The sequence below is a fragment of the Oncorhynchus mykiss genome, chromosome 2 (assembly GCF_013265735.2).
Source record: "Oncorhynchus mykiss isolate Arlee chromosome 2, USDA_OmykA_1.1, whole genome shotgun sequence".
Lineage (NCBI taxonomy): Eukaryota > Metazoa > Chordata > Actinopteri > Salmoniformes > Salmonidae > Oncorhynchus > Oncorhynchus mykiss.
The window spans coordinates 69,398,992-69,411,216 of NC_048566.1; positions in this window are offsets into that span (position 1 = coordinate 69,398,992).

Below are 12,225 nucleotides of genomic sequence, written 5' to 3' on the forward strand. Positions count from 1 at the left end.
TGGGAGAACTTGCACAATTGGTGGCTGACTAAATACTTTTTTGCCCCACTGTGCATATATATATATATATACAGTGCCTTGCGAAAGTATTCGGCCCCCTTGAACTTTGCGACCTTTTGCCACATTTCAGGTTTCAAACATAAAGATATAAACTGTATTTTTTTGTGAAGAATCAACAACAAGTGGGACACAATCATGAAGTGGAACGACATTTATTGGATATTTCAAACTTTTTTAACAAATCAAAAACTGAAAAATTGGGCGTGCAAAATTATTCAGCCCCCTTAAGTTAATACTTTGTAGCACCACCTTTTGCTGCGATTACAGCTGTAAGTCGCTTGGGGTATGTCTCTATCAGTTTTGCACATCGAGAGACTGACATTTTTTCCCATTCCTCCTTGCAAAACAGCTCGAGCTCAGTGAGGTTGGATGGAGAGCATTTGTGAACAGCAGTTTTCAGTTCTTTCCACAGATTCTCGATTGGATTCAGGTCTGGACTTTGACTTGGCCATTCTAACACCTGGATATGTTTATTTTTGAACCATTCCATTGTAGATTTTGCTTTATGTTCTGGATCATTGTCTTGTTGGAAGACAAATCTCCGTCCCAGTCTTAGGTCTTTTGCAGACTCCATCAGGTTTTCTTCCAGAATGGTCCTGTATTTGGCTCCATCCATCTTCCCATCAATTTAAACCATCTTCCCTGTCCCTGCTGAAGAAAAGCAGGCCCAAACCATGATGCTGCCACCACCATGTTTGACAGTGGGGATGGTGTGTTCAGCTGTGTTGCTTTTACGCCAAACATAACGTTTTGCATTGTTGCCAAAAAGTTCAATTTTGGTTTCATCTGACCAGAGCACCTTCTTCCACATGTTTGGTGTGTCTCCCAGGTGGCTTGTGGCAAACTTTAAATGACACTTTTTATGGATATCTTTAAGAAATGGCTTTCTTCTTGCCACTCTTCCATAAAGGCCAGATTTGTGCAATATACGACTGATTGTTGTCCTATGGACAGAGTCTCCCACCTCAGCTGTAGATCTCTGCAGTTCATCCAGAGTGATCATGGGCCTCTTGGCTGCATCTCTGATCAGTCTTCTCCTTGTATGAGCTGAAAGTTTAGAGGGACGGCCAGGTCTTGGTAGATTTGCAGTGGTCTGATACTCCTTCCATTTCAATATTTTTGCTTGCACAGTGCTCCTTGGGATGTTTAAAGCTTGGGAAATCTTTTTGTATCCAAATCCGGCTTTAAACTTCTTCACAACAGTATCTCGGACCTGCCTGGTGTGTTCCTTGTTCTTCATGATGCTCTCTGCGCTTTTGACGGACCTCTGAGACTATCACAGTGCAGGTGCATTTATACGGAGACTTGATTACACACAGGTGGATTGTATTTATCATCATTAGTCATTTAGGTCAACATTGGATCATTCAGAGATCCTCACTGAACTTCTGGAGAGAGTTTGCTGCACTGAAAGTAAAGGGGCTGAATAATTTTGCACGCCCAATTTTTCAGTTTTTGATTTGTTAAAAAAGTTTGAAATATCCAATAAATGTCGTTCCACTTCATGATTGTGTCCCACTTGTTGTTGATTCTTCACAAAAAAATACAGTTTTATATCTTTATGTTTGAAGCCTGAAATGTGGCAAAAGGTCGCAAAGTTCAAGGGGGCCGAATTCTTTCGCAAGGCACTGTATGTATAAATATATAAACCCAACATGGTTTCATGAGCTGAAATAAAAGATCAGAGAAATCTCCAATACACTCAATAATCTTATTTCTCTCAGATTTTGTTCACAAAATGTTGTTTACATCCCTGTTACTGAACAGTTGTCCTGTTGCCAGAGAATGTAATGTAATGTTCATTTCTCTACCATAAGCCACCTCCAACATAGTTTTAGAGAATTTGGTAGTACGTCCAACCGGCCTCACAACCGCAGACCATGTGTAACCATGCCAGCCCAGGACCTCCAAATCCAGCTTCTTGAGTTTATTTTAATTTTTACAGGGACAGTGCACATTAATCAACATTTCAGTTAAAGTGCCGGTTTTAGCCAGCCGGCTAATTGATGACCGCAGTCCCTGGGCAGGTAATTAAAAACAATTACAACATAGACAATCATTGAGCAGTGAGCACACGCAGAGCAACATAGGACAAGCAAGATGTAGCATACATACAGAAAAAGCTACAAGACAAAATCCATAAAAGCAACAAAGTGTTTCCACACCTCACAAGCTATAGACAACAGACAACATGTAAAGCGACAATACACAGCTAGGGATTATGTTCACAAATCTGATTGACCTTTAGCCATGTCTTCAAGTTTTTTGTGAAGGTGCGATAGGTGGTGCAGTTGTGTGTCTGATGGAAGTGTGTTCCCGACATGGGAAGCTCTCACAGAGAAAGTGGATTTACTAAAGGTGCTTTTCCATACAGTCACCTCTCATGGCAGACCTTGTGGATCTGCTGCCATATGTTTGGGTTTTCTGTTTAACAAAAATACTGAGTGGAGGGGGAGCCAGGCCATTTAGGATCTTGAATACAAGATATGCGTCAGTGTATTGCACAAGATTTTCCCAACTCAGGAGCTCAGTTTTGCTACTTCTGTAGTCAAACAATTTCGTATTAATCGGAAATTACCTAGGTTGAATTTGGTTATTTGAATTACCTTTTTCACATGCTTTTTAAAAGAGAGGTTGGAATCAAGTATGATGCCAAGGTACTTAAAATCAGATACCACCTGGAGCTTCTCCCCTGACACATAGACATCTGGCTCAGTAGCATCTGTTGCCCTCTTTGTGAAAAACATGCAGACAGTTTTTTTCACATTGAGATGCAAACACGAGTCACTGAGCTACTTTGTAACCTGGACCATTACAGTAGTGAGTTCTTGTGCAGCTTGTTGTTTGCTCTTTGCATGCACATATATCACTGTATCATCTGCATACATTTGAACTTCAGACCCAGTAGAGACAAAAGGCAGATCATTAATGTACAGGCAGAACAGGAGGGGCCCCAGTATTGACCCTTGGGGCACACCCACATCATAGCTAAGAGTGGGCGACAGCTCATTGCTCACTCTGACACACTGAGTTCTGCCTTCAAGGTATGATTTCATCTATCTCAAGGCATCGGAGGAAAATTTGAACTTGGACAATCTTCACGTGCGAGATCATCTGAGACCAGTTACCCGGACAGCTGTTGAAACTGTGGGTTTGCACAACCAAACAATTTCTTCACAAACTGTCAAAAACCATCTCAGGGAAGCTCATCTGCCTACTTGTCGTCCTCACCAGAGTCTTAACCTGACTGCAGATTGGCGTCGTAACCGACTTCAGTGGGCAAATGTTCACCTTCGATGGCCACTGGCATGCTGGAGAAGTGTGCTCTTCCCGGATTAATCCAGGTTTCAACAATACTGGGCAGATGGTGTCGTGTGGGCGAGCGGTTTGCTGATATCAATGTTGTGAACAGAGTGCCCCATGGTGGCGTTGGGATTATGGTATGGGCAAGCATAAACCACGGACAGCAACCAATATTGCATTTTATCGATGGCAATTTAACTTTTTATGGCTGCAGGGGCTGTATTGAGTAGCTTGGACGAAAAGGTGCCCATTGTAAACGGCCAGCTCCTCAGTCTCAGTTGCTAATATATGCATATTATTATTATTATTGGATAGAAAACACTCTAAAGTTTCCAAAACTGTCAAAATATTGTCTGTGAGTATAACAGAACTGATATTGTAGGCAAAACCCTGAGGAAAATCAAAACAGGAAGTGGCTTCTATTTTGAAAACTCCATGTTCCATAGCTTCCCTTTGCTGGATTTAAAGGGATATGAACCAGATTCCTTTTCCTATCGCTTCCTCAAGGTGTCAACAGTCTTCAGACATAGTTTCAGGCTTTTATTTTGAAAAATGAGCCAGAACAATAACTTCGCTTCAAGTGGTCACATGAGTTTTGCTCGCGCAACAGAATTTGGACAGCCATTGTTTTCCCCTTTCCTACTGTGAAATACATTTGCGGTTGATATATTATTGATTATATATTTTAAAAACAATGTCCACAGAAACATAATGACATGTTTCTGTGGACATTATGGAAACTATTTGGAATTTTCGTCTGCGTTGTCGTGACCGCTCTTTCCTGTGGATCTCTGAACATAACACGACAAACAAACGGAGGTATTTTGGATCTAAAAATAATCTTTATGGAACAAAAGGAACATTTGTTGTGTAACTGGGAGTCTCGTGAGTAAAAACATCTGAGATCATCAAAGGTAAATTATTAATTTGATTGCTTTTCTGATTTTCGTGACCGAGCTAAGTGTGACCCCTCCTGTCTCAGCCTCCAGCATTTATGCTGCAGTAGTTTATGTGTCGGGGGCTAGGGTCAGTTTGTTATATCTGGAGTACTTCTCCTGTCTTATTCGGTGTCCTGTGTGAATTTAAGTGTGCTCTCTCTAATTCTCTCTTTCTTTCTCTTTCTCTCGGAGGACCTGAGCCCTAGGACCATGCCTCAGGACTACCTGACATGATGACTCCTTGCTGTCCCCAGTCCACCTGGCCGTGCTGCTGCTCCAGTTTCAACTGTTCTGCCTTATTAGTATTGGACCATGCTGGTCATTTATGAACATTTGAACATCTTGGCCATGTTCTGTTATAATCTCCACCCGGCACAGCCAGAAGAGGACTGGCCACCCCACATAGCCTGGTTCCTCTCTAGGTTTCTTCCTAGGTTTTGGCCTTTCTAGGGAGTTTTTCCTAGCCACCGTGCTTCTACACCTGCATTGCTTGCTGTTTGGGGTTTTAGGCTGGGTTTCTGTACAGCACTTTGAGATATCAGCTGATGTACGAAGGGCTATATAAATAAATTTGATTTGATTTACTTAATGTTTTATCGTGTGATCGATAAACTTACACAAACGCTTGGATTGCTTTCGCTGTAAAGCATAATTTCAAAATCTGACACGACAGGTGGATTAACAAAAGGCTAAGCTGTGTTTTCCTATATTGCACTTGTGATTTCATTAATATAAATATTTGTAGTAATATTTATTGAATGTAGCGCTATGCTATTCAGCGGTTGTTGATGACACTTATCCCGATATCGGGATTAAAGACATAACAAGTTTTAAATGCACAGAGATACATGGGGTTGAGATCCTGAGGCCCAATGTTGTGCTATTCATCCGCCACCATCACCTTGTGTTTCAGCATAATAATGCACGATCCCATGTCGCAAGGATCTATACATAATTCCTGGAAACTGAAAATGTCCCAGTTCTTCCAATACCTGCATAGTTACCAGACATGTCACCACCTATTGAGCATGCGTGTTCCAGTTCCCGCCAATATCCAGCAACTTCGCACAGCTGTTGAAGAGGAGTGGGACAACATTCCACAGGCCACAATCATCAGCCTGATCTACTCTATGTGAAGGAGATGTGTCGCGCTGCATGAGGCAAATGGTGGTCACACCAGATACTGACTGGTTTTCCGATCCACACCCCTGCCTTTTTAAAGATATCTGTGACCAACAGATCCATATCTGTATTCTCATTCTTGTGAAATCCATAGATTAGGGCCTAAGGAATTTATTTAAATTGACTAACTCAATAAAATCTTTGAAATTGTTGCATGTTGAGTTCAAATTTTTATTGTGTGTAGAAGGTTGATGTGTTTTAGGGTACCGTGTACGACCAGGGATCTCTGGTCTGATGGATAGTATGTGTTTCATGGATTTTGGTGTTTCAGTTTCATGGATGGTGTGTGTGTGTGTCACTATGTGTGTAGTCTGTATCATGGATGGTGTGTGTGTGTCACTGTGTGTGTAGTCTGTCTCATGGATGGGGTGTGTGTGTATGAGGCAGTCAGCCTCATGCATGGTGTGTGTAACCTATGTGTACCCCCCGGGCTGAGCCGACTCCCTCGATCCCCTGCCCAGCAGAGATGTCAGTTAGCAGCAGGACATCCTTTCCAGGCAGGGGGAAGGACGGAGGGGAAGTGATCCTTTCATCCCCGCTCACCTCCCTCCTCACAGCTATTTCACTGAATATGGGCCTCCATCACACACTCACCACAGGAGATTAGTGGCACCTTAATTAGGGAGGATGGGCTGGTGGTAATGGCTGGAGCGGAATACCTGGAATGGTATCAAATACGTGGTTTCTTTATGTTTGATTCCATTCCATTTACTCCATTCCAGACATTATTATGAGCCTTCCTCCCCTCAGCAGCCTCCACTGATACTCACACACTCAATCTATCAGATGAGTCACAACCCAAAAGTCTTATCCAACCTAGCTTAAGCTTGTGGAATGATTGGTAGTTATGTTTAGAGCTGTTATGGTGACCATATTACCTCCATATCGGCGGTCACGAGTCATGACTGCAGTCTAATTCCAAGTGACCGTTTAGTCACACTAACTAGGTTTTCCAAGCTCTGTTGCTGCTGATGGTCATTAGTAGCCTACCGAACTTGCTAACTGCCTGGTACTCAGCACTCTATTGTCCCTCTAATCACTCTGACATCAATGCAAATGTAATAAAAAATCTAATGAAACATGAGTCGAATCATGAGTTCATATTACGCAACATTTCTATAGGCTATGCAATTGCGCGAAACAACAGCATTTTGATGGCCTCTATTAAAAGAGGAGGATCCCATCGGCTTTCTATAGGCTAGACCTAGTATATTTATTTCTCAACTTTCCTAATATTAAGCACATTGCTTCGCTTTACAACAGGAGTATAGCCTACTTGGCTGGCATGAAATCGAACCACATGGAAAAGCGTCCTCCAATCATATTTAACTACATGATGACATGTATTTTTTCCCCCTGCCCCTGTTTCAAGACAGGTGCATGATAATGGTCCGTTCTAAATCAAAACTCATTTTACACATATATTATTTAGCATATGTAAAGACAAGATTCAATTAAGAATAGACTGATGGGTGACAATATTAGCCTTGTGAATGATGCCCATTCACTTGTGAATGATGCCCAGCATGTGCAATATAAGGCAAGAAACAGCTCGTGCCTTTTTGCAACTTTTTCAAATCATAGTCGCACACCTCATGTAGCCTAGCCCATAGGCCTCAAAGTTTTAATAAGGTCAGTATCACACCTCATGTAGCCTAGCCCATAGGCCTCTATGTTTTAATAAGGTCAGTATCACACCTCATGTAGCCTAGCCCATAGGCCTCTATGTTTTAATAAGGTCAGTATCACACCTCATGTAGCCTAGCCCATAGGCCTCTATGTTTTAATAAGGTCAGTATCACACCTCATGTAGCCTAGCCCATAGGCCTGCCTCTATGATTTAATAAGTTTTGTATCACAGCTGAAGTGGCCAAATAACTTCTTAAATGTAAGCACATTCATTTGCTTTACATCATGTGTAGTGCTTAACTTAGCTGGCATACAGAGTTGGTGTGTGATTTTCAAGTTTGGGGAAGATCATTTTCACCATAAAAATGCACCTTCATAATAAAGCACATTTGTGGTCACTTTTGAGAGTGGTGTTTTCCCCCTATGATTGCATTTTGGTACATTTGCGTGTATAGCCTTCTGCTGTGTGCGCATTGCTGCGCTTATAATGTGAAGAAATAGCCTAATAGTTTATAACAATTTGAAGCTAAACATTCTGATTTGTTGCATAAGCCTCATTGCTTTTAAATGTTTTTTGATGCAAGTGGTTGTATTAATTTGGGATCTATTGCATCCCACAACTGTCCCAGACTATGTTTGGAATCTTTATTTATTGCACAGGACAAATTGACCAATAGAATAGGTCAGCTTTTGTACTATGGGGGATAGGATATTGACATACTGTAGGCTAGTGCTTTAGCTGTTCGTTAGCTGCTTTAGCTGTTCGTTAGCTGCTTTAGCTGTTCGTTAGCTGCTTTAGCTGTTCGTTAGCTGCTTTAGCTGTTCGTTAGCTGCTTTAGCTGTTCGTTAGCTGCTTTAGCTGTTCGTTAGCTGCTTTAGCTGTTCGTTAGCTGCTTTAGCGGCTGTTTGAAAAGTCAACGTGGACAGTTCTTCTAACACGTTCAATATGTGCCTCGGAATTCAATAAGGACTTACACAGTTACATCCCTGGTGTGTCTGTCTTCATTTGCAGCCCACTTCGGAGCTGTGATGCCCGTGAGAAGGACCAGATCATGTCATGGGCATTAGTTAATAAGAATTGAGTTATGTGAGTGAGGTGCTTTGGAGCATGGTGATTGGCAGCCTGGAGAAGGGAGATATAATTATTATATTCAGCCCAAGGGCACAATGGCCACTTGGGCTGCAAAAGGCATGGATTTTTTTTAGGGGGCTTAACGGCCACACAAGGGGGATGCCGCCAGGAAATTCTAGGCCTGGTGAGAATATTATCAAGTGCTTGTCAAATTGTGAATGACAGATTGATGAAGTGTGTGCAAACTGCACAAGAAACAAAGCAGAGCTCATGCCTTTCATGCAACTTTTTTCAAATCATCATTAGAGTCGCATTATGCAGCCTTAGAATGTATTAAAAATCTAAACATATAGCGTCTGTAACACAACTAAAGTCGTATAAATAAAACACTAAATGAAGCATATCGGAGGACCCATTTCTTTAACCGCTCAACCCAGAATAGCCGCATGTGCACACGCCCTCGGAAATCGTTTGGAGAAAATATCCTTTCATATTTTATTCAGCTATGTTCAATTGTATTCTTCAGACTATAAAATTATATAAAATAATGCCACGGAATTCTAAGCAAATCTTGTCTGCTAAATGAACTAGAGTAGCACACAGCCATTTGGCATAGCCAGATCAGGACCTAGCATAAGAATCAATTTTCTTCATATCGTGTTTCTTTAAATCTGTCTAAAATAAATAATGGATTTATTGTGAAGGTTTAGGCTATATTACATGGATTTATTAGACTTTTTAAAATGTAGATGTTCCAAAGGTCTGCATCAGTGGCTTGTAGGTTGTGTGGACGCCAGGGGATGCTAAATGTGTTTATGTTCATTAACGATCACTTACCGTGAGACCAGCAGTTATTTGCTTGACAGTCATGGCTGACTAAATGTAATGATCGCCACAGCACTGGTTATGTTGTTTCGTGCATTCTTACTTAGTTTCACGGTGTTGTTTATCTTATTAGCAGTTTGTCAAGTGCCGGAAGGTTTCAAGTGCTAGAAGGTGTCAGGTGCCAGAGGACAGTGTAATAGATAGAAGGTGTCAGAGGACAGTGTAATAGATAGAAAGTGTCAGGTGCCAGAGGACAGTGTAATAGATAGGTGTCAGGTGCCAGAGGACAGTGTAATAGATAGAAGGTGTCAGGTGCCAGGTGCCAGAGGACAGTGTAATAGATAGAAGGTGTCAGGTGCCAGAGGACAGTGTAATAGATAGAAGGTGCCAGGTGCCAGAGGACAGTGTAATAGATAGAAGGTGTCAGGTGCCAGAGGACAGTGTAATAGATAGAAGGTGTCAGGTGCCAGAGGACAGTGTAATAGATAGAAGGTGTCAGGTGCCAGAGGACAGTGTAATAGATAGAAGGTGCCAGGTGCCAGAGGACAGTGTAATAGATAGAAGGTGTCAGGTGCCAGAGGACAGTGTAATAGATAGAAGGTGTCAGGTGCCAGAGGACAGTGTAATAGATAGAAGGTTAATTATGAGTGACAATAAGAATCAGAAGGCCCCAAGTTGTAGTCATGAAAACTGTGGCTTTTAATGTAAACACTACATTCGATTGGTATTCCAGCACAAACATCCCACATGAAAGAACAACCATTCCCCAAAGAGGAGGGAGAAAAAGCAGCACGGAAAAGCATTTACTGGGATAAAAAATGGAGGAAAAAGGAGGGGATCAAAAGAAAAAGAATGCCAAACTGGTATATGTAATAATACACAGTATTCTTTAAAAACATTTAAATCAAGAAGGCAGATAGGGAGGAGAGATACATCTTTCCAAATCTATGTGTGAAGTGAGAGCTGTGCTTTTCTATGCAGACCTGGAAGGTGTTTGAGTACAATTCCCCCAAATTAAAAGAAAGCGCATGAATCTGTACAGCCGCGTACACACCCTGCCCTTAACAGCAACGGGGCAGGATGTGCTCCAAAGTGGTTCTTCCAAAATAAAAAAAATAGATATTATATATATATATATATATATATAAGTCAGGCTAAGTAAAGACACTGTAATGCAGGGAGAACAGGCAGAAAGAATCAGTACAGTTCATAAACATCAGTAAGTCAGTAAAAACGGTTCAAGTGTGGATCACGGGAACCCTTGTCAAACATTTTCTTTAAAAGGGGGAAAGAAAAAAATGTTCTGTAGCTACAAAGCACAAGAAATATACTTCAATAATATTACAGAATCATCATTATCATTGATATTGTAATTATAATCATCATCATTTTCTGCATTGTTATTATTGTCATAATCATACTTTTTTGTTAATTTTTTCTTCATTAGTTCCACATTGTAAAGATTTTAGAACCCAAGGATCTACAGCTTTCTACCAAGACAGTCCAATGACCCTTGACCTCAAATCTCCACATTACTGGTTACACCCAGTCCATACACCCAGTCCATATGATGGTTGTCTCTATGTCGCTGTTGTCTTTTTTCTTTCGTTTTTTTTCTTTCGTTTTTCCATTTCTTTTACCTTTTTTGTGGATTTTGTAGGATTTTTTTCTCAACGTTTTCTATGTGACGCGTTTAACTCCCTCTTTTTATTTGTATTATTATTTTTATACAAAGGCTGAAGGGTTGCTCATGCTATTTGTGTCAGGAGGCGTGACGGGAGACACCACTACCCAGCTAATGGCCAACCCAAAACAATTAAACGAGAGGTGAGAGAGGTGGGTGCTAGAAAAATAAAAAGATGAGTGGAGGAATAAAGTACAAGGTGTGTGGTGAGTGCAGAGGTGGTGTGTGGGACAGACGATAAATAAATAAATTAATTAATAAATGATCATAAAAAAGTATAAGTTCCTTACATGATCATGTTAATAGGTATTCATTACAGTAACAAAGTGTTCCTAGGACTATCTCCAAACCTGTCATTCTCCTGGGGTTGGCACTGATATGACACTTTTCAGATATCTGGTTCAGAGGCTTTGGGTCACACGCTGTGACTCCCCGCTCCAAAATCCACACAGCCAATGGCAAAGGCCCACCGGAGTGACAGGAAGGGATGGGTGGAAAAAGGGTGCATCAATCCTGGGTGTTTCCTTTTAACTAAATGATCAAATAGCTGAACAGAACTTCCAGGATTACCATGAAAACCCAGTCTGGTACAAAAGAAAGAAACTGATATTGACTGTCGTACTCATGACCATCATACCTATCATAGCCATTGTTAGAGCTAGAACAGTTTTCAGCATAATTACAACAGTAATATACTCAGGCAAATGTGTACAGGTCACCCATGGACTGATATTCATGTAATAAATATAGACATGATAAACATAAAAAAATACAAAAACATTATGAAAAACAAGGTTGTTTTGTTAAAAACAAAAAGACAGTCGGGAAGGGGAAAAAAACAAACATTAAACGAGTTCTCAACTTTGTTCTAAAATTTTAAAGGCTGGGTTTCTATAAGAAATCAGTTCTGTTGGCAGCTCTTCGAAGACAAACTAAAAACAATGGGGCCATACTTGCGAACATTAAAACATGTGCATTTAAATCCACACCAGTCAAATAAAATCATTGATGTAGTTGCACGTGATAGAACGCTACTTGTTAGCTTTTCCCATTAGATAACCTGGCATATTTAGCCCTATGCTAACATCACCAGCTGGACATGATTATTTTCTGTAACAAATTCTGTATCAGCCAATTACCAATGTTGACATAGTTGGACGTGACCAAACACTTTTTCATGAGAGCATCCTTAACAGAAGTCACACGTTGATCTGCTAATCAAAGTTACTAAAACACACACAAAAGTTCAATTGGACAGATAGCTCACTGTTGTGATCTTGTGAGCTTCTGGTAATTTTCGTTGTTTGCAGCAAGTTCGAATTCCAGGTGAGGTATAGTTTTTTTCCTTTGAAATGTAGAATTATATTTATTGTGATGTAAGGGTGCAGCCAAAACCTTGTAAATGACAAATATATTTAATGAGAAGCTTCTTGGATCCCTCTTGCAGACTGACACACTGTTATACAGGAGTGTAGATCTGCTGGAGCACACCTGAGCCACGCTTCGCCACTTCTTAGAATGGTGCATGTTTA